This window comes from Mycteria americana, chromosome 2 (genome assembly GCF_035582795.1).
Source record: "Mycteria americana isolate JAX WOST 10 ecotype Jacksonville Zoo and Gardens chromosome 2, USCA_MyAme_1.0, whole genome shotgun sequence".
In the NCBI taxonomy this organism is placed as follows: Eukaryota; Metazoa; Chordata; class Aves; order Ciconiiformes; family Ciconiidae; genus Mycteria; species Mycteria americana.
In genome coordinates, this window is record NC_134366.1 from 146,132,039 (window position 1) to 146,155,505 (window position 23,467).

The window sequence follows — 23,467 nt, forward strand, 5'->3', positions numbered from 1 at the left end:
TTGATATTTATGTGTATCGTTGTCATAGCTTTACTACAGTAGCAACCCTAAGTATAATTATGGTAAAGTTATGATCCCAAACCAAAATTAACAATATCTGAATGGATCCCCATAAATATCCTGGAGCTTCCCAGCAGTTGTCAGTATAGATGAATGGGGCTTAATAGTGAATTAATGATTTAACTTAAGTGTATATATGAAATGTATTTTCACAAAGCATTATAAGCCTTTTTTTACAAATTTTAATTTAAGAGAACTTCTTACAATATGCTTTTTGTGTGTGTGTGTTGCTTTTCTTGTTGCAGAACTAGTAAAACTAGGTGAAATAAGTGCATTTGTAGGATTTATTAGTTCTGGATTCTATAATATCTACAGAGAAGTCAATGTACTTGTGGAGCTACCACTGGGGAAAAGGGTAAATTCAATAACTTTTTGAAAAATCAGCATTTTACTTGGGCTTTTTTTAACTACTCTTGTGAGAAATTTCCTGGTGAGTTTACCCAGGGATTTATGTCTATCCAAAAATAAAAAAATATATATTCTTGCTAAAATTTTGAGATTACATATATTGAAGGAATAATTAACAATGCAGGGGATAAATCAATAGTATAAACCAGTCTGGATTGTGTATTAAGGTAAATTAATATGTTTTATAAGACCCAAATGGAAGACAACGTGTCTGCTGTGAAGAGCATAGCTTTGTGGACATGAAATGGAAGAGTATATTCTGGTAAGTAACAACTGTGGAAAGGATTTGAGAACCACAAACAATCAGTTAAATATCAGGTCCCAGCATGATTAGCAGGTGTCCTAATCTGGTCTTTGAATGCATGAACAAAAGAATAGTCACAGAAATAGTTAAAATACATTACAATTATAAAAATAATCGATAGGTCCCATTGTGTTCCTTTGGGGAATCAATAGTTTCAAAAGGTTGTCAATAGATTATAAGGATTCTTCCCCACTCCCCCTCCCCCTCAAAAAAACCCCAGACCTGGTGTAACCTGGAAATGACCTGTTTGCATAGTCAGCGTGTGCAACCATTCATACACTCTGACCTCTATGCCTTAAATTGGGAGTAAAGAATTTTGAACTACTGAGTTTATCTGAATATCAAGCCATCTGACCAATTAAATACCTGCATGGGGAACAGATTTCTGACTGAAGATAATTCTTTAACCTGTCAGAAAAAACATCATTCAGAGAAGACTAGATTCAAAGATTGAAAGCTGAAACTGAAAAATGGAGACAAAATGAAACACAGGTTTTTAATGGAAAAGGTAAGTAAATTGGAGCAATTTGTTCAGAGATCTGGTGAATTTCACGCTATGTAAGAACTTCATATCAGGACTGTATAGTTTTATGAAATAGGTGCTATAGACCAAAGAGAAGTTGAGGGCTTGATATAGTAAGGTTCATTATTCTTTTGCATACAGGATTTGCTGGTTTCTGTTTCCAGTATTTGAAATTCTAAGCCTGGTATTTATTAGGAGTGTGCTATTTGCAAGAGAAATATAGCCCATACGAATAGCCAGAGTGCTGTTTTGGCACCCACAGCACTTCTCATAAAACCAATAAGGCCTGAAAAGACAGCAGCGACAATGGCAGCAGAAGGAATTCCACCTACATAACAGAAAAAAAGAAAGACATATCTCCAAAAAGAGGGGCACAGTTCCATAGCTGGACACAGCGTGGAGGTGGGAGGGAGAGCCGGGTGGAGAAGCGGAATGTTGTTTACTTCACAGTGGCTGGGCCAGCTTAGAGGATCTCCCCGTGGATATCAGAAATGCCACACAAACACAGAGCGTAATTTAAGGGCTCAGCCGAGCTGCAGGCAGTCTGTGCCTGCTGAATTCCTCCAATGTGACAGCTCCGCTGGAAACACCCAAGCATGAGTGATAAGGGTGAGTAGGAGGAACAGGTTGCTTCTGAAGAGTGATGATATGTTTTTAGGGGCCACTATTGCAGCTAACCAAATGTCATCATTTCTGTGAAAAGCGGTTCTATTTTGAAACAAAATAATAGGGATTAAGAAGAAAGAGACTATTGTAGGGAATTAAAACACAGTTTAAAATATTTTGAAAAAATGAAAATAGTTAGTTTTGGAATGCCTAGACGTCTAACTGTTCTTGCTGTCTTTCACTTTCTAGGAAGTATCCCCAGGGTTTCTTTCCTCTTTGTTGTCAGCCGTGTGACCTTGTTACAAACACTTGGTACAAGCTATATAGCCCTTGAGGCAACACAGTCAGATGGAATTCTGGGGTTCCTACTGATTCTGGATTTACATATAACTGAGGGAATTCTGAAGTATAGGCCGTGCGTTCCCCCTTTCCCTTCTTCTTACTGGGTCAATCAGTACAGATTACCCAGAGTCAGTGTTTAGGATGCACTGCTTGCTAAGCAAAGTCGATGGTAAATTTAGTTTCAAGCTAAGCCTACAGGCTACTTCTGCTCTATAATTTAGATGTGGAATTTAAGTTTTATGATGTTCTGTGTAGCACCCAGGTCAGTTTCGATAACACTAATTGCAGAGTAGGAATGGTACTCTGCTTGGAGGTAATGCCACAGAATCTTTCTCAGCTGCCACGCTGCCTTCCGTGCAGTTGCAGGTACTCTTTTTCTTTTAAACTTTTCTTCCTTTTCTGTTCCATTCCTACAAATAAGGTGTGGATCAGCACATGGAGGAAATTGTCAATGAATGGAGATGGGGACACAGGACTGCAATAAGCCACTTTATTTGAAATAAATGTAACATTTCTAAAAATTGCACTGTATTGCACTTGTATGAATTGAGGGAGGAGATATGTTTTTAGTAAGTTGATTTCTGTCCTCTGAGTTCAATGCCTCAGAGGTGCACCCAAATATTGCTAGCCATCATAGATGAAGTTAGATTTGTTCATCCCCCACCAAAAGCACTGTAGCAATATCCCACAGTTTTCAGAAGGCCAAATTACACAATCTTTTCTCAGTCATTAATTCTGTTACTTTAATAATTTTCATGGGACTTATCATCAAGAAAAGTAATGCTTAAAGTCAAATGGGAAAATATATAAAAACCTGAATTAAAAGCAGAACTATCACGATTTAATGTATGGCTGGTGCCCTTTTTTGGACAGATCAAATTAAATTTCCAAGAAAAATAATAAGAAAATGGATTACTTCTTGTATTTATACTCAAAATTTGGAAGTAAATAAGCATTTGCATTTTCTCAGGCAGTAAACCAGAAACTCGTGACCCATTTTCTCGTAGAACACCAACATTTGGAGAAGTGCAATCATCTCAAGTAAAATATCTTAAGTCCCCAGAATGTACATTTTGTGTGGTTTTATGTGTGTGTGTGTGCACATGAATACATATATTAACCTTTTCTTTTAGAGTGGATTCATTTTGCTCAGCTATAGTGTTATGGTACACATAGAAACCTTTGTTTCTCAACGAGGTTTGAAGAACGAAGAAGGTTGCTGTAGGCCAGCTTAATGGGATCGTATCCTTTGGCAAAGTCAGCGTTCTCCTTCAGATTCTTTCCATATGCACAATTGTCACTACAACAGCTGTCAGAATGAGGACAATCGATGCTGATGCAGTAAGGCTTTCGTTCTTGGCATGCCCATTCATGCACACAGATGGGAGAAGCTTAAGAGAGGTGACTTTTTTCAGTCCACATAGATGACTTTAATCAAATCATTTAACCTAGTTCTTCCTCTTTCCAAGGTTATAGGAGGTGGGGGGGGGAATTTAAAAAAAAAAAAAAAAGAGACAAGTCTGTCTTTGCATGCTTTCTGTCTTTAATATACACAGTCTTGGTTTCATATTTTTCTGAGTTTTAGACTGCAACAGTGTTTTCTCTGAAATGTAGGAAATTTCAGATTTGTTTGGAGTCCTGGAATGAGATCTCAAAGCAGCAGTGGATGAGAAATAGGCCAGCATTTCCAAAGATGGTTAGGACTTCACCTTGCAAGCTTTTCCCATGTCAAATAGTTTTATGTGGACTTTCTCCACGTTACATGGCATTCAACCATCACTGTGCTACACATTAGCCCAAAGCCTGTGTGACACTGAGGCTTTACTTTGAACATTTTCAGATGAAGATTTACTGGAGAGAAGAGCTCAGGATGGAAAGAGAACTTTCTCTCCTCTCCCCCTCATTACTGGCTGACATTGTACATGCACCATCTCATGTGACATGGATGAAGGTGTACGGTCCCCTGATATTCCTCACTCCATTGAGGCTTTCATCTACCCCTGAATTTAAAAGAATATAGTGTGTAACAGCCCTTGGCACATGGTTAATTGCAGTCACAGAAAATATATAAAATTAGCCTTTTTTAATACTGTGTTTCTGTTCACTGTAAATAACAACCTTAATTTATTTTATGATTCATGACATTATTCATACCCCTGACATCATATTCTCATCATCAGACAACAATGATGAAGCTTCATTGTGAAAAGATGATAAATCATCTAATAAAATTTTTGTTGCTGTTGATTCACAGAAAGAGAAGAATATTTGAATGCCACTGCAATTTCTAGATTATTGTCTTTCATTTACCATTGCATTGATAACTCTTTCTATCATACAGTTGTTTCTCCATACTAATAAGGTTAACTGAAGCAAATGCAAATACATATCAGGCTGTTTTATATAAAATTAACATTTCACACATGAAGGTGCTGTTTCTAAACATATAATAACATCTTTTACACCATCTGGCAGATTCATCTACCTAATAAGCTCGATAAGGATTGTAGACCTGTTTGGATTTCAAATTTCACGTTCTATTAGGCTCACTCTTTTCTATAAATATGCTGTCATAGATTGCACACTTAAGAAAATAGATCCTGAAACGGGAATAATTCTTGGACTTGATTTTATGTTTTATCACAACATGATACAAATACAGTTTCTTTCAACTTAATTATGCCCTGCGAGCACCAGGGTCAGAGAAGAAGGAGGGGGAGGAGGTGTTCCAAGTGCTGGAGAAGAGAATCCCCTGCAGCCCCTGGAAGAGACCACAGGGGAGCAGGTATTTCCCTGCAGCCTGTGGACGGGACCAGGCCTGAGCAGGTGCAAACTACCTGAAGGAACTATGGCCTGTGGAGGATGCACACTGGAGCCGGTTTACCCTGAAGGACTGCAGCCCTTGGAAAGGACCCACGCTGGAGCAGGGGAAAAGCATGAGAAGGAAAGAGTGGCAGAGAGGAACTCTTATGGACTGGCTGCAAACCCCATTCCCCATCCCTCTGTGCTACTCGGGATGAGGGGCAGTGGGTAGAGGAATTGGGAATGAAGGAATGAAGTTGAGCCTGTTTTGCCCATGATGGTAACTGGTAAGTGATGTCCCTGTCTTTATCTCTGTCCACAGGCTTTTCCGTCTTATTTTCTCCCTGGTCCTGTTCAGGAGGGGGAGTGAGAGAGCGGCTGGGTGGGCATCTGCCTTCTGGCCAAGCTTAACCCACCACACACTAAAATCCTGATCAGGATTTTGTATAAGGACATTTTTTTCCCTGAAGTGTGTTGGGTTTTTGATAGGTGGGTAGTTAGTGTACTATGACTGCTGATCTTACATTAAGTCGTATCATCTCACTTCTAAATTGTGTTTCCTATTTGCTACCTGTATCTTTCTGTAAAGTGTGATACTTTACATGGTTTCTGGAGTTGAGTGAATGAAATTCTTCATTTAGAATTTAGATGTTAGGATCAACCTAACTTGAACTGCTTTTGAACACGCCTAGACTTCATGTTTTAGATTTTATTAGAAACTCTGTATATAGCATAGTCATAAAATTTTACTATAAGAAATCTTATTTTTCACCTGACTTTTTTCAATCACTGTTCCTTTCTCTAGTTTGAATTAAAAATCAGAATTCATAGCAAAGTACACTGGCAATCTTGTTTTGATGTGACATTTACAATGGGTTATTGATTATTACTCTCCATTTTTTTCTTAGCGGGTCAGTTGGGGTTGTGATTTTTCAGATACAATATAGACAATTGCCAATCCTCTTCAGTGCTTATGTATGCTTTTTTTTTAATTTACTTTCTTGTTAGATGCAGCTTGAGAGGGGTGGAAACAGTATGATAGCAGAAAGAAATATACTCTTTTTTTTTTTGTCATCTCCATTTTTTCTCTGAAAATGTATGATTTTGCTATAAGCAGAGGACAAAAAATTGCCCATGATTTTTTTGAATCAGCTTAATAAAAAGCTACCACACAGCTGAAATGTGGCAGCTGACTACATGAGCGCTTGTACTTGTATATAATGAGAGGTAAAATAGGTTTACCTGAGGTACTGAAATTCACTGATCACAAAAAAACATGAGACCGTACCTTTTTTATTTCATCTTTAGATTTAAGGGACAAAATGTTTAGCAATAAATTTTGATTACTATGATCTCCTTGCTTTCAACCTGGTTTTGTATATGCACTGTCATTTTTAATATGTCCTATTATAAGCATCATTTAGAAACCACCCTTTAATGAAATAGTATATTGATGATTTGCATATGAATTGTGCAAGAGCTTTGCCTTCATTGAATTAGTCATATAAAATTGGTCATAATTTTTTGTTAACCCAATGAATGTAAATAAGTAAATATCTGTTGTTGGAAAGTCATAAATTCCCTCAATATGAACAAGCTTAACAATGTCTTTCATTGGTATGGAAATAAAGACTATAGTATGCTATGGTTGTAGATAGTACATTTGAATATTTCATTAGCTTTTAATTTCAGACAGCATATTTTGGTGCCATGCTTTTTAATGGCACGAGATCATAGGGCTGCACCTATGCTAATAAAGCCAAATTAAAATGATTAGAAAGCTATCATCTAAAATAACAATATGAGGAGCCAAAGATATATCTAGACAAGACAGTGCCACATACAGTCAAAAAAAGGAAAATTTTGACTGGTTGGAGCAGAAAAGATTAATCTGTGCACACTTTTCATGACGATGTACATATCCCATAGGGTTTGGAAACATACTAGAAACATGGTCCAGTGCCTGCCTCTGCACCTAACACTTACAACACTTCAGAGGACAAGGTGTGCTGTTCTGAGAGCATACTGTTAAACTGGATGTGCTTCTTGGCAATCCCTTCTCTCCCTCTCTCTCAAAGCTGTTCTTGAGGCAACCCTGCACTAACACATCTTAGGGCTGTCCCTAAATGGTACGGTATCAGTTGCAGATTTATGCTGGTATGGATGTTGGCTTTATGATTGACAAAGCCACCTGGTGCATTTCTCTGGAAAACTTGGTTTTCTCAGATGATAACAAATCTTAATCTGATCAGTGTCTTATGTCACTGAAGACCTAATTCCAGCATAACTAAATTCTGCTGGTTTTCTTAGAGAGGAGCTGTAGATTGTCAAAGCATTTGGACCTGATTCTATAGGTATTTTGTTCCTGCTGTCCCTTGGGAGCACAGCCAGTTCAGTAATGGATTTTGCTGAAAAGAGTATAAAGGTTTGCTCGGTGTCTGTATTTTTTACTACCTGCAAGTTCTTACAAGCCTACCAACTGATGTAATTTCTGTCTTTACACAGAAAATTTGGCCAAATGTTCTGCTTGCTCCGTGTAAGGATTATCCTTAGTTGCCAAATCTAAACTGCTGCAGCCCTTTCTATTATATTTTCGGTGGCAAACAGGTGGAGGAATCTTATCTCCCCTGAAATCAGTATCTGTTAGGTAAGCTAGAACAGGAAAACTTTTAGGGTCATCTCTGCCTCCTCCAATGAGTTTCAGTGCTTAAAACAAATCTTCATCCTCTTCATTCTCATAACTGACTGCTGGTTAGAGAATTCATTTTTTTTTCTCTCACCCAGAAATTTTCCAGAGCTCCATGTAAACATCACCACAAAGGGGAATCTGAAAATGCAACACTGAACTTCCTGAACTACCAAGTTGCTTTTGAATTTTGAAAAGCAGATAATCCTCTCAGACTGAGGCTCTCAATGCTTTTGAAGTCCCCACTTCCAAAGCAGTTGTCATAGAGGAGTCATCTCATAGTCATAGATCCTAAAAATCTCTGCTCTCCTACAATTCACTGGGCAATTTGGCAAGAATACTAGGCAAGGTTTTATTGGATACTTGTCTGTGTTTTGGCAAGCATTAGTTGAAACAGATGTTTATATACAACATTTTTATTTCTGAAACATGCTTCATCTTGAAACTAGTTTGGTTTATTGCCCTTGCTACTCCTATTGGAAAGCTGTTACAGAATATTCTGGCTCTGTGATTACAAGTTCTAATTTCCAATCCAAATGTATTTATGGCCCATCTAGAAATATTTTTATTAGGTCAACATTGTTGTTTATTTTAAATAGCTTTTCTTCTTCTCTTGTGTTTACCCCTAACCACTCCATCTATTTATGTAGAGCAATCTTATCACATCTCAGTTCATTTTACTAAATTAAACAAGACAAGACCTTTTTGTCTTATTTCATGTGGCTTGCAGTACTCTGGGGACCCCATCGCATACATCTTAGAATTGCATTAGCTATTTGATGGACATGTCACGTTATCGTCAACAATAACCCAGCCACGCCACACTATTTTTCTTCTCTTCCAAATGTTTAGAGCAGAACTTACTTTTGTTCCTCAAGTGTATCACCTTGCTTTAGTGTTGTCTACTGCCATATTCCTCCAGTTACTTCTGTATCGTGCTGTGGTCTGCTTCATGTTGTGTTACTAACAAATTTTATCAGTTAGCTTTACTTTTTGTGCCTGCATAAAATGTAATGTAATTAAAATATTAAACAAGATCTGTACCATGACTAATCCTTGACTAACTCTATTAGTAATTGATCCCAGCTTGATTATTCCCTTCTCAGATCCATCAGTTGCCAGCTGTTTTTCAGTCAGTTCACTATCCACCGCACAATCCTTGCACCAGCTCTCATATTCTCCCACTTGTTAATTCCCATAGGTAATCTATCAGATGTTTTACCATATGTCTGATAGATTAACTATGTTGTTATTTCTACAGGAGGCTTCACGCTCGCAAGCTCTTGTCCTGCTGGGGGACTTCAACCACCCTGACATCTTCTGGAAAAGTAGCATGGCAAGCTGTAGGCAATCCAGGAGACTTCTGGAGTGCATTGAGGATGACTTCTTAACCCAGGTAATAGAAACCCCTACCCGGGGGGATGCAATACTGGACCTGATGGTCACCAATGCAAGTGAGCTCATCAGTGATGTCAATATTGGAGGCAGCCTAGGCTGCAGCAATCATGCTTTGGTGGAGTTCACAGTCCTGAGGGATATGGGACAGGTGAGGAGTCTAGTTAGGACCCTAAATTTTAGGAAAGCAAAATTCCAGCTCCTCAAAGAGTTAGTCAATAGGATCCCCTGGGAAACGGTCCTCAGGGACAGGGGAGCAGAACAGAGCTGGCAGGTCTTTAAGGATGCTTTCAATAAAGTGCAAGAGCTCTCAGTCCCCACATGTAGGAAATCAGGCAAGGAAGGGAAGAGACTGGCACGGCTGAGTCAAGACTTGGTAGTGTTAGGTTTACGGTTGGACTCGATGATCTTAAAGGTCTTTTCCAACCTATATGATTCTGTGATTCTATGAAGACATGCTGGTCAAACTAAAGAGCAAGAGGGAACTGCACAGGCAGTGGAAGTAGGGACAGGTAACCTGGGAAGAGTATAGGGACGCTGCCCACTTGTGTAGGGATGGGGTCAGGAAGGCCAAGGTGCAGCTGGAGCTGAACTGGGCAAGGGCTGCAAAGAATAACAAGAAGGGCTTCTACAGGTATATCAACCAGAAAAGGAAAGTTAAAGAAAGTGTACCTCCACTGATGAACAAGAACGGTGACCTAATATCAACAGACGAGGAGAAAGCTGAGGTACTCAACAACAATTTTTCTTCAGTCTTCTCTGGCAACCACTCTCCTCACCCCTCCCAGTCAATGGACAGCATGCTGGGGACCAGGGGGGTAAAGTCCCTCCCACTGTAAGGGAAGATCAGGTTCGTAATCACCTGAGGAACCTGAACATATATAAGTCTACGGGACCTGATGAGATGCATCCCAGAGTCCTGAGAGAATTGGCTGATGTAGTTGCCAAGCCACTCTCCATGATATTTGAAAAGTCATGGCAGTCAGGTGAAGTCCCTGGTGACTGGAAGAAGGGAAGCATTGTGCCCATCTTTAAAAGGGTAGAAAGCAGGACACTGGGAACTACCGACCTGTCAGCCTCACCTCTGTGCCTGGGAAGATCACGGAACAGATCCTCCTAGAAGCTATGCTAGAGCACAGGGAGGACAGGGAGGTGACCCGAGACAGCCAGCATGGCTTCACCAAGGGCAAGTCCTGCCTGACAAACCTAGTGGCCTTCTATGATGGAGTTACCACATCAGTGGACAAGGGAAGAGCCACCAATGTCATCTATCTGGACTTCTGTAAAGCCTTTGACACAGTCCCCCACAACAACCTTCTTTCTAAATTGGAGAGATACGGATTTGATGGGTGGACTGTTCAGTGGATAAGGAATTGGTTGGATGGTCACATCCAGAGGGTAGCGGTCAACGGCTCAATGTCCAGATGGAGATCAGTGAAAAGTGGTGCCCCTCAGGGGTCCATACTGGGACCAGTGCTGTTCAATATTTTCGTCAATGACATTGACAACGAGATTGAGTGCACCCTCAGCAAGTTTGCAGATGACACCAAGCTGAGTGGTGCAGTTGACACGGCAGAAAGACGGGATGTCATCCAGAGGGACCTGGACAAGCTGGAGAAGTGGGCCTGTGTGAACCTCATGAGGTTCAACAAGGCCAAGTGGAGGGTCCTACACCTGGGTCTGGGCAAACCTCGGTTTCAATACAGGCTGGGGCATGATGTGATTGAGAGCAGCACTGCAGAAAAGGACTTGGGGGTACTGATGGACAAAAGCTGGACATGAGCCGACAATGTGCGCTCGCAGCCCAGAAGGCCAACCGTATCCTGGGCTGCATCAAAAGAAGCGTGGCCAGCAGGTCGAGGGAGGTGATTCTGCCCCTCTACTCCACTCTGGTAGGATCCCACCTGGAGTACTGCATCCAGCTCTGGAGCCCTCAGCACAGGAAAGACATGGAGCTGTTGGAGCTGGTCCAGAGGAGGGCCACGAAAATGATCCGAGAGCTGAAGCACCTCTCATTCAGGGACAGGCTGAGACAGTTGGGGTTATTCAGCCTGGAGAAGAGAAGGCTCCAGGGAGACCTTATAGCAGCCTTTCAGTACTTAAAGGGAGCCTAAAGGAAAGACAGGGACAGACTTTTTAGCAAGGCCTGTTGTGACAGGACAAGGAGCAATGGTTTTAAACTAAGGGAGGGTAGACTGGATTTAAGAAAGAAATTTTTTCCAGTGAGGGTGGTGAGGTACTGGAACAGGTTGCCCAGAGAGGCAGTGGAGGCCCCATCCCTGGAAACATTCAAGGTCAGGTTGGATGGGGCTGTGAGCAACCTGATCTAGTTGAAGATGTCCCTGCTCTTGCAAGAGGGTTGGACTAGATGACCTGTAAAGATCCCCTCCAATCCAAAACATTCTATGATTCTATGATTTCCCCACTTATGTTATGTTATAGGCTATAGATATGAGGCTGATCTGATTCAATAATTCTTGGATCACTTATTTTGTATTTTATCCCATTTCCACTTATCATAGGTCCTGTATTACTTCCCTAAATAAATGCATTCTTTACTTTAAAATAACTTGGTTTTAACCTGTAATTTATGAAATCATTACCTTCAGATAAAGAATGGATTTATGTAGAGTAGGGAATTCTGTGGGGCCTGTGGGAGACATATGTTGGAATTATTTTTCTGTCAGGTTAAAAACTTGAACTATGTTTTCTTAACTTTTAAATCTGTCAGTTTCTTACATGGGATATGCTAACCAGCGAATCTCCCATTTCCCTCCTTCTGAATCTTCTGCTTTTCAGATAAAGTACTTAAATAGTCACTGGAGTATGGAATGTGAAAGTGAGAGTGAGTCCAGTTTGATACTCTTCGGAAAGAGGAGGCACATAGCCTCCATTCCTAACCATAATGAATATTGAATTATTTATACAAGATAGAACAGACTAGACAGGAGAGATTAAGGAGACTTCCTCTCCTGGTTTCCCAATGTATTTTTAACCTGTTGGGCCTCTTGGGAAGTGAAAGCTGGAGTTTGAACACTCAGAGGAAGACAAAAGAATTGGAGTGCTGTTACTAGTAAGCAATTGACTAAAAAAAAGTGTAAAATAACTTTTCATCCTCTTCTGGCAGCTTTGTGAATATGGTCTTATATTTTTCTCTAAATTTCTCAGAAAACCTGAAAAGAAACATACTGTTGTAGATCTAAAAGAGCTGACTCTTTCACTTCATTTATATTTGTTTAATCATGAGGGGAAGTGACAGTGAAGTGAAGGTTTGTTTCTTTTGGCAAAAGATTTATAAATAAAAGTGGTTCATTTCCCACAATTGAGAGTAAAGGGGGATGTTTTTACTTTAGTTTGCTTGCCTGCTGAAATGAAAAATCAGTTCATACATGGCTACAAACAACTGATTTCTGTTTCTTTGTCCAGCTTCTTGGTTTTCATAAAAATACCTAATTTGTTGAATTGGATTAAATACTTCTTAAACTAAATAGCTAGGAAAATACATAAAGAGTGGTTCAGGATTTTCATTGATGCAGTCACATCTGTCAGGAGCTGTATGCACCTATGGATTTGTGTACATTACTTACACTGTTTGCACTTTCAAGTGTTATGTTTTAGTCATCATGATATTCTTCTTAAAGTCTACGATCACCAATAACCTTTTAAGGACAAAATCTAGTTATATCCATGAATCGAATTTAATGGACTAAGCTTTATATATGACTTTATATTCCTGAATTAAAAAAGAAAGAGATGTTTTCATAATAGCTAGGGAACAATCTGCTCTTATATGTATGTTACAGTTATATTACAAGTTAGTTTGTCTATTTATTAACAATAATACTTGTGATGTAAAAATCCTTACCTCATGTTAATTTACATGCTGAGAACGCTCCCAAACTGTACAGTTTTATTTCAATATTTAGTTACTACTAGTTGGGAAAAAGATTAAATATAACCAAATTAAGATAATAATAGGATGGTATAAGGAAATCATTACATTATAATAATGATACATTCTTTTAAAAGATGTCTCACCTTTTCCCAACTGTGGAAATTTAAATTAACAACTTGATGTTGCCTTCTAATGAACACAATTACCAATTTGTCAAAAAGAATCTGTATTTACCCTTCAGAGAGTAACGACTCATATTTTTCTATTGGCTTTTCATGTAAGATGGTGGGACCAACATATGAAACTGTTATTTCCTTTATAATATACTGAATGAACAATTATTAAATATAAGGTAATCTGTTTTTTCTCCAGGATGTAATAAACCAACCTTTTCTCAGCATGGGAAAAAAAAAATCTCTTTTCATCCTCTGTTCTTAGAAGAATAACCAGAAAGCTCTGATTGCATGCATGTGACAAAATTAAATCTTTTTTGTGTGTGTTATCACACAATATTGATCTTTAAGTACCAGCCACTAACAGATGCTGCAATTAGGCCTGAACACTGGCAGATCACCAAAATGTTGCTTATGGCCTTGGACTCCTTACTAATAACTGGCTTTATTTTTATTATTTCATTGAAAGCCCTGAATTAACATTGTTTTTTACTGTTTCCTTGCATAACCTTGGAAGAAACAAATTAGACTTTCACAAAAACTTTAATTAGTGTGCTGCATTTTAAGATGGCAGTTTAATTGTTTGAAAAGATATGCAGCATAATTTCAGATTTTTTTTTTATTCCACTACTTTCCTGTTCATTTATTTCAAAGGTTATAGAGTAGAGTTAATAGCATTGGGTATATATTTATGCAACGTTTAAAATTGCACAAGGGAGATAGTGTACCACAGGCAAAGTTTTATGTAAGACTGATATTTCTGCACCTGCAAAAAGGTTGGTGAGTTACATTCTCTTCTAGTGGAGAATTTGCTGAGGGAAATGTGGCAGTTTGGTCAATGAGGAGCAAAGCACTGTAGCTTTCTATGGAAACAACTCCAATCGAGGAACTGCAACAGCTGGAGCCCCACCTCAGAGATGAGTGTGAAATGTTGCCACCGAGTAAACCTGCGTAAAACCAAATATGAGTTTTTTTCTTTCAAAGCGAAGTGATCTGTTTTATAAAGAAAACAAAGCAATGTTCCTTGACAATGTAAGTCCTGAATAGTTATCCACTGAAATCAGTGGGTGCCATAATGGTTCTGTTGCATAGAGATATAGAGCTTTCTTTTTTTTCTATTGCCATCACAGGTGCCAGCACTATTAAGCTGAATAATGATATTGACTGTGTAATGCTGTTGTAACATTATGTGGTTCTATTGTTCCCTAGCTGTGCAGGTACTCTCTATGTAACTATATGAAATACAAAGATGGGGAAAAAAACATTTTTTGTAATTTCAGGCCATTTGAATGCCATTTTCAAAAGAAATACTTAAAAGAAGATATTATTGTGTACGTTTCCATGAAAAAGAGGCTTTCCTTTCTCAGATTCTCAGGAGCTTTTTGGGAAAACAGATTCTGATTTAATATAGCTGCCTTATCCAATGACAGATAGAGGAGCTTTACTTGTTGTGATAGAAAATTATATGCCTGTAGGCAGTGCCTGGAAAATGAAGAAATGTTTGCAACTTTCCTAAGGTTCCTGGATAACCTTTTGCCACAGCAAATCCCACAGGTCCCTCAGAATTTCAAGGAGCAGACAGCCAGGAGACAATGTGTTTTTGAAGAAAGTGTTTTGCAATTGCCTTTAGTAGAATTTTCTTAACTTTCTGTGCCGCAAAAAGTCAGCATTTGTCCTACACTTGTACATGGAATTGAGCACGCAATAATGCCTGAAAATGTATTCTAAAATTTTATTCAGTATAAAACTGACAATTGTACAAATGGCCCTTATTTTGTATAAGAAAATGAAATCAATGTTGTGCTCTTTTAAGTTGTGTTTCAGCTTCTAAGCATTTGCAGGTGTCTAGAGTTTTCACTCATTATTTCAGGAGGGATGCAGTTACATTACTATATAATTACTAGAAATTTCCATTTTCAGCACAACACATATTACACTTTATTTTTCAGGCTCCTTCCTAGAGTTGTTCAGTGATTTTACTGATATTTTCCTGTAATTCCCCTGTTTTATCAATATCAGAGATTTGGGTCCTCATCCTCTAGTGATCTGTACCTAGCATATATATTTCTAATTCAGTAAAACCATTAAGAATGTTAGTACTGAGTCAGCAGGGTTTTGTTACACTTTGAACAAAGTAAATGACTATGTAAATTAATAGAGAGAAAAGAAACAAATGACTTTTCACTTGCATCTTTCTAGCTACCTATTTCAAAGATGGAGTCAAATATGACTAATGAATTAATGGTAATTTCACAATTTCTTTTTCTTCAATGTAAAGATACCTTTCTTTTAAATAAGTCTTCTGCTTTGCTGCTTATTGTTTAGATTTCAAAGCTTCATAGCATTCAGCTTTTCTCCAAAATTCCTTTGAGGATCCCATATGATATCTGAACTCCTCTGAAAATCTGTTGTTAAATATCAGACAAGCTTTATATGCACACTTGAAACAACACTATTTCAGCAAACAGTCCTAAGAAATCAGTTTAGATGAACTCGTCTGGAATTAGCCTCAGACAAATGAATGCCTGCTGACCTTCATTTGTTATTGCCAGTTCTTACAGCTAAACTGGGGTCAGAACTAGCTCAGCTAAATTGACTGTAAAAATAGATCAAAAGTAGATAAGGCTATGGACATTACATTCTTTCCTTTTCTCGTTCTAACTCAGCTTTTCCATAACTTGTCAAAACTACTGTATGTTTTGTGGCTGCTTCTCTTAAGACACTCATTGACCGGTCATCTTTTCTCCTTTCCCCTTCCTTTTCCCCCTCTTCTTCCCCTTCCCTTTTCCTCCTCTCTTTCTCTCTTGCTCTCTGCGTTTCCTTCTTTGCTTCTTTCTTTCTTTTGCTCTCTCTCCTTTGCTCTTATCCCAAATAATCCTACTTTCATCTCTGAATTGCTAGCTGCCTAAGCTAGTACTTGGCTTGATGTGGATTATTCCATTCTACATAGAATAGAATAATAGAATTGTTTAAGTTGGAAAAGACCTTTAAGATCATCAAGTTCAACCATTAACCTAGCACTGCCAAGTCCACCACTACACCATGTCCCTAAGTGCCACATCTACACGTCTTTTAAATACCTTCAGGGATGGTGACTCAACCACTTCCCTGGGCAGCCTGTTCCAATGCTTGATAACCCTTTCGGTGAAGAAATCTTTCCTAATATCCAGTCTAAACCTCCCCTGGCACAACTTGAGGCCATTTCCTCCTGTCCTATCACTTGTTACCCGGGAGAAGAGACCAACCCCCACCTCTCTACAACCTCCTTTCAGGTAGTTGTAGAGAGCGACAAGGTCTCCCCTCAGCCTCCTTTTCTCCAGGCTAAACAGTCCCAGTTCCCTCAGCCGCTCCTCAAAAGACTTCTGCTCCAGACCCTTCACCAGCTTTGTTGCCCTTCTCTGGACACGCTCCAGCACCTCAATGTCTCTCTTGTAGTGGGGGGCCCAAAACTGAACACAGGATTCGAGGTGCGGCCTCACCAGTGCCAAGTACAGGGGCACGATCACTTCCCTAGTCCTGCTGGTCACACGATTTCTGGTACAAGCCAGGATGCTATTGGCCTTCTTGGCCACCTGGGCACACTGCTGGCTCATATGCAGGCGGCTGTCAACCAACACCTCCAGGTCCTTCTCTGCTGGGCAGCTTTCCAGCCACTCTTCCTCAAGCCTGCAGCATTGCATGGGATTGTTGTGACCCAGTTGCAGGACCTGGCACTTAGCCTTGTTAAACCTCATACAATTGGCCTTGGCCCATTGATCCAGCCTGTCCAGATCCCTCTGTAGAGTCTTCCGTCAAGCAGATCAACACTCCCACCCAACTTGGTGTCATCTGCAAACTTACTGAGGGTGCACTCGATCCCCTTGTCCAGATCGTTGATAAAGATATTAAACAAGACTGGCCCCAGCACAGAGCCCTGGGGGACACCACTTGTGACTGGCCACCAACTGGATTTAACTCCATTCACCACCACTCTTTGGGGCCGGCCATCCAGCCAGTTTTTTTACCCAGCAAACAGTACGCCCATCCAAGCCATGAGCAGCCAGTACGTGATGCTTGACATGAGAGAAAAAAGCCTGCATAAAAGATTTTGCCTTGTGAATGGCTGTGGTACAAATTCATAGCAAGAAACTTCACTTAAAGTCTCAGCTTCTGCTACCTCACAAAAGGTAACTGGGACCCCACAAACTATTGACCAGATATGTCATGTTTCTACCAAAGGTAGCAGCCCTTTAAGGGAGAGATTCCTCCCCTCCTCCCCAAACAGCAATATACACTGTTTTTTAAAAAAATATATAAGGTTTAAGTGAATAAGGTCTCGAATAGCAGAAACCCACATTTTGACCACTGCTTTCACATATAAGACAAAATCAGAAACATGCTGAGTTCCAATTTTCATCTTTTTCAAGAAGAATTGGGGGTGGGAGGGAGGGCACTATGGCTTTGCAAATCTGCAAAGGTGGATCCACAAGAATTCTACTTTATATACAAAGACATCTATAAAGGAAGCTTGATCCAAAAGCCATGGATATCAGTAGAAATCTTTCTGGGAGCAAGATTGAATCCCCATTTCATAATCTATACGGTTTATTGTAGTTCACTTTCTCATTCAGCATTGCCCATACATTTTTCAAAGTCCATTTTTACCATCTTTGGCTCATTTTAAAGCCTCTTTTTTAATACAGACAATTTTCTGTAACCACAAATAGTGAGTGCATTTTGATAAAATAAATTTTTCACAGGAAAGTAATAATCTAAACAGTCTCTTTAGTCAGCAATACCAAGAGGGAAGCACAGCTCTACTTGAGGAAATTGTACAAGGATATACATTAACTAATGATGGAAAACATAGCCAGTGTTTTGAATGGACAAGTTCTATTTCTTGTACTTAGCATCATGTTCAGTACTTGATAAGTTTAATATCTACAAAAATATCATCCAGGTAGGTAAAACTGGAATAAGTGGTCTAATACAGAATAAAGCATTCTGTAGATATATCAGGTGAAGCTGGAATAAGTGATCTGTTCTGGAATAAAGGTTTTGTAACTCATTCAACATCTGTAATTTGATTAAGTATGTAAAAAACCCAAATATTATCTTCTAGTCAGTAGCTCTGAATACTAAATGTAGGAGATAAGCATGACAACAGGTTTCTTTCTTCTCAGACGATGAGCTTCTGCTGTATTACAATTAACCTTTGACATAGATGTGAATTTTTTGTAGAAAAAATTAATTGAAAATTAATTTCTTTTACAGGCCATGGCCATTTAGCACAAGTTTCCTCTGTTGGTATTTTGGGTTTTTATTTTCTACTTCAAAATTTGGGGATTTTCTTTCTTTTTTTTTCTTTTTATAGGAAAAGGAAATAATTACAATAGAGAAAAATATTAACACAATCAAAACATTCTTGAGCATTCTTCTGAGAGAGAAAACTTGTTTTTCATCCAAGTTCACTGTAACTCTGTTGCCTTCAATGGACTTAATGAACTTAAGGTTCATAATTCCTGTACATGAAAACTTATTTGGAATAAGGTAAGTCATCAATTTAAACTAGCTTAACTCATCTTGTTTAAGTCCATCTGCAATTTCTCTGATTCCAGAAAATGTCTTATTCCAGTTATCCCTCTTTTTCCAGAAACCGAGGGTTTCACACATGGAGTTAATCAGGAAAAGCAGCTGAAGGATGGTTGTTCCAGAGTAACCTCTCACATAGAGAAGCCTTAGCACAACAATTGAAGGTAATGGGATTGAGCTAGTGGTAATGGCTTCAAATTTATTAAACACTAAAATCCAGCTCGTTCCTTCCAAGACACATGTCTCCGTAGGTCTAGCTAGGGAACAAAGCACTAACACCTATTTTTATGACATAAATTGGTAGGTTTCACTCTGTATATGCAATAAGAACAGATCTACTCTTTTTACGTAAGAACTTCTTAGGGCTTCAGTGGATGAACCTGTTGCCCCAGGGCAACTTATTCCATATGTCTCCTACTCTGTGGTAACTGTAGTTGTACATACTCTGGTCAGGGGAAAACAGAAAGTAACACAAACTAGATCATCCCCCAGTGATAACTGAGGTTATAACTTGTTAGCACATGTCTGATCTTTTTAGACCCATGGCCAGCAACTGCACTGCAGATCAGATGGTACTTCATAACTTACCCATATGTCTAAGCCCCCAAAGTAGAAAAAAACTGTAAAAGATCCGATTTTTTTAGGTAAGGCTTTGGTTTCATTCTCATTTTCCATGTCATCTATTGTGTGCAACCACAGCACTTTAATGTCATTGATCCAAGAAAAAAGAGAGAAGCCATACTCAGCTAAAGTGTTTTCCAGATCAGTGATCCAAATCTTCACTTTCTCTCTCTATTTTACTTGAGATAATTTATAATGATTCCTGAAATGGGCAGTGATTTATGAAGCAAACCTACATTTTTAGTTACCATAAGTTTCCAAACCCTGAAATATTGCAGTTTGAACAGAGGTGAAAATTTTAGATCAAGTACACTAGTATCAAAATTTCTGTTGTGGCAAAAATGTTCATTAAACTCACTCTATATGCTAGCATTGTAGTCAATTCCTATGTAACAAAAAAAACCACAACTGCAAAAACCCCATAATGAGTAAAAGCTAGAAACTTTTCCACAGAACTATCTACAGCTGTAGGGGAAAAAAAAAGGTAAAAATCTATGGATAATCTGTAGCTTGTTCATGTGTATTCCTATTTTCCATTAATTTACATATAGAAGCTTATAATGATTAAAGTGTCTTTTTGATACTGTTCTTGACCAAGGCCTTCTTAGCAATTGGCTAATGATCAATCTGATCTATTCTGCCAACATCACAGAGAACATAGTCAAAAGTGTTATTAGTGGTGCCTGAAAACACAGAGTTTTTCCCTTAATGTAATTTTTTTCATTCACTGTTACTTAGCAATGCTCATTTATGATGTATAGCAAACTCACAGAATTAGTATATGACAATTTGTCTACACAGAAAAAAATAATTAGCATCAGAACGGAAGAAAATTTTAGTTTCACTCAGGAAAAATGGGTGATTTAATACTGACCTTTCAGACAGGGAGGTCCTAGTAATGTTGGGATTCCTTTATATGTTCGGTTTATAAGCCCCCCCCTGTTTTGCACTGAGGAGGTACTGGTTCTTTTTGGATCTCAAAAAAAAAGACATGGACACCTAAGGCTAATTAACTAGTTTATTGACCAAAGCATACAAATAGTAGAAAAGGTGAGAGCAATAAAGTGGTAGAAAAGGTGATAACAATCTTCTGTCCCTTCTGATGTTAATAGAAGCAATACAAAAGGTAATACCAATTTGATGTCCCTGCTGATGCTGGGAATGCTGGCTGCTGCAGCATCAGATGAGCCCCTCCATGTTGACCATGGCACACTGCACAGATCCTGTCCATGGTGAGGTGCATCAGCATTGTGGTCCTTACAGATTTATAGACTTTTCTTAGAGGTAAACAATTCTATTAATAATTTCTGCTGTCAGGTAAAGGACTGTTACGTGCAGGTATGCAGCTTAATCTGAGGATAAAACAAGGTTTGTAGATGATGTCATCCACATGTACTGTCTGGGAACCCTGTACAGGCTTCTCCATTAGAGTTAATCAGTCAAGTTCATCCAGCGGTCACCAAGGTTCACTGAGAACGGTATGCTCCTAGACATTGCTGTAGGAACGAGTCAAAGACAGTCACAGTACAAATTATACAGTGGTTCTTCATGCTAACATACAGGTCTCTACAATCAAGGTCTATGGTTATACTCTGCCCAGATTCTGCTTGAAATCACTATCTCCTCCTTATGTCTTCTGCAGTGTCCCACTACACACACCAGCACAGCAAGGCACTTTCTTCCAAGACATGATGTCCTTATGAGATTATCTTTCCTCCTTTCTTGCAGTCACACCCTCATATCCTAAAACGATGGCAGATTCCTTGGCTGATAGTCTTCGGCAGGATGCAGCTGAGAATGTTTGTGTTAGCAAATTGAAAAGTGCAGCCAGACCGTCCTGGTGACCCAGCAAATATTTTTCTTTGCTCTTTTCTTTCCTTAGGCACTAGAGAAGATTAGAATAATAGACCATCTGAGGGGGTGCTGCAGTACATGAAACACTGGGGAAAACCAAGTAGATCATGAACAGCTATTGTAGCGTAAAGAAAACAGCTGTATATTTCAGGAGTTACCTGACTTTGGCAAATTCATTTTATGGGGAAAAAAAAAAAGACAATCCAAGGTAAGAACTAGATATAGTATGAATTATCTGGTTCTATAGAATATCCTAGAAAATATTGAACAGATTGAGATTCAATCTTTAGGCTGTCCTAGGTAGGAAGTAGGGCTGAACTTTCTTGATAAATGTCCTGGTTTCGGGTGGGACAGAGTTAATTTTCTTTCTAGTAGCTGGTATGGTGCTGTGTTTTGCATTTAGGATGAGAATAATGTTGATGACACACTGATGTTTTAGTTGTTGCTAAGCAGTCAAGGACTTCTCAGCTTCTCATACTGGCCTGCCAATGAGAAGGCTGGAGGTGCACATGAAACTGGGAGGGGGCACAGCTGGGACAGCTGACCCAAACTGGCCAAAGGGATATTCCATACCATATGACACCATGCTCAGCATATAAACTGGGGGCAGTTGGCTGGGGTGCGGCCGCTGCTCAGGGACAGGCTGGGCATCAGTCAGTTGGTGGTGAGCAATTATTTTTCATTTACATCACTTGTTTTTCTTGGGATATATTTCTCTCTCTTTTTTGTTATTTTCCTTCTTCTTATTATTATTATTATTATTACTACTAATAATAATTATTATATTTTATTTCCATGATTAAACTGTTCTTATCTCAACACACAAGCGTTCTCACTTTTACTTTTCTGATACTCTCCCCCATCCCACCAGGGGTGGAAGGGTGTGTGTGAGCGAGTGGCTGTGTGGTGCTGAGTTGCCAGCTGGGGCTAAACCACGACAATAAAAAAGAAAGACATTTAGAGCTTGATAAGCCAATGTTTGAATAGGGATTTCTGAAAGTGGAAGATATCCTTTAAAAGCAGACATAGCTAGGCAAGGTCAATTTTGAATGGACACATATAATTCCAAAGAAATTATTAAGCCACAATAGAAGAAACCATTGACAAACTGAAATATTTGGTTTAGTTACCTGCTTATCAAAACTAAACTTCATTGTCTTATGTAAGAAAGAAAAATGCATTCTATATGGAAATATAGAACATAGAAAGTATTTCTAGGTATATTTTCTCCTATAAATATAAAAATCCCTTTTATTTGACTGATGACATAATTTATAAACAATGGAGTTGAACTGCATTGCATACCAAAGTGCGCTGGTGCTTTATCGGGATACTTAAAATACTTAACTAGATTCAGAAAGCTTATTTTGGAAGATTCTGATAAGCATGTGTGTTGTACTGAAGCCTGTCATTTCCCACTGGTCACACTCTTGTCTGTTCAGGACCCTTCCTGAATGGAAGAGACTTCTTTCTTCTTGCTAACATAAGGGACCTTGGTTCTGTTGGGATTTGTTGGAAACTAGGACAGGAGAAGCAAAGAGAGGGTATTTGTTTGCAGTCTCAGTTTAAATAGTATTGTTCTGATCTGGTGATAATAGGTGAATACGAAGAGCCCAGCTGATTTTGCAGCTATCACCCATGTCACCTTTAAAGCTGAAAAGCAATGGAGTGCTTAGTTTGAAAACTGCATTATTTTTTCTGTCGAACCCTTTACATGTCTAAATTGGTACTGCAAAATCTATATTTTCTTCCTAAAAACAGAAAAAAAGAGGAAAAGTCCAGACTCTGTAGGCAGCAGATAACACAATATGTGTTTCGATAATTGATTTGAATTTAAAACATCACAATGTTATGTAGACAATAGTGAGAAATTAAGCAGTGAGGATTCTCCTACTGAAATAATTGGAAATGGGAGTAGGCTCACTCATATTAAAGTATCCTGTATATTGACAATGCTTTCTTTGACTACTGCACATTTTACATCAATATCAGACATGCTATTGCAATAGTAATAACTAAACTAATTGAAAGGGGTCTTCCACATGTACAGATAAAAGGAATTTAATGCATTGCAAAAGATTAAAAACACAGCAGGGGAGATCAATAACAGGAATTAGCTGCAATGGACTGTGTCTGAAAAATGCTTACCAAGACATAATAGGAAGTGGCCTAAAAGCATTTAGAGATAAGGTTATCAGTATGTTGGCTAAAGATATTTGATAATGTG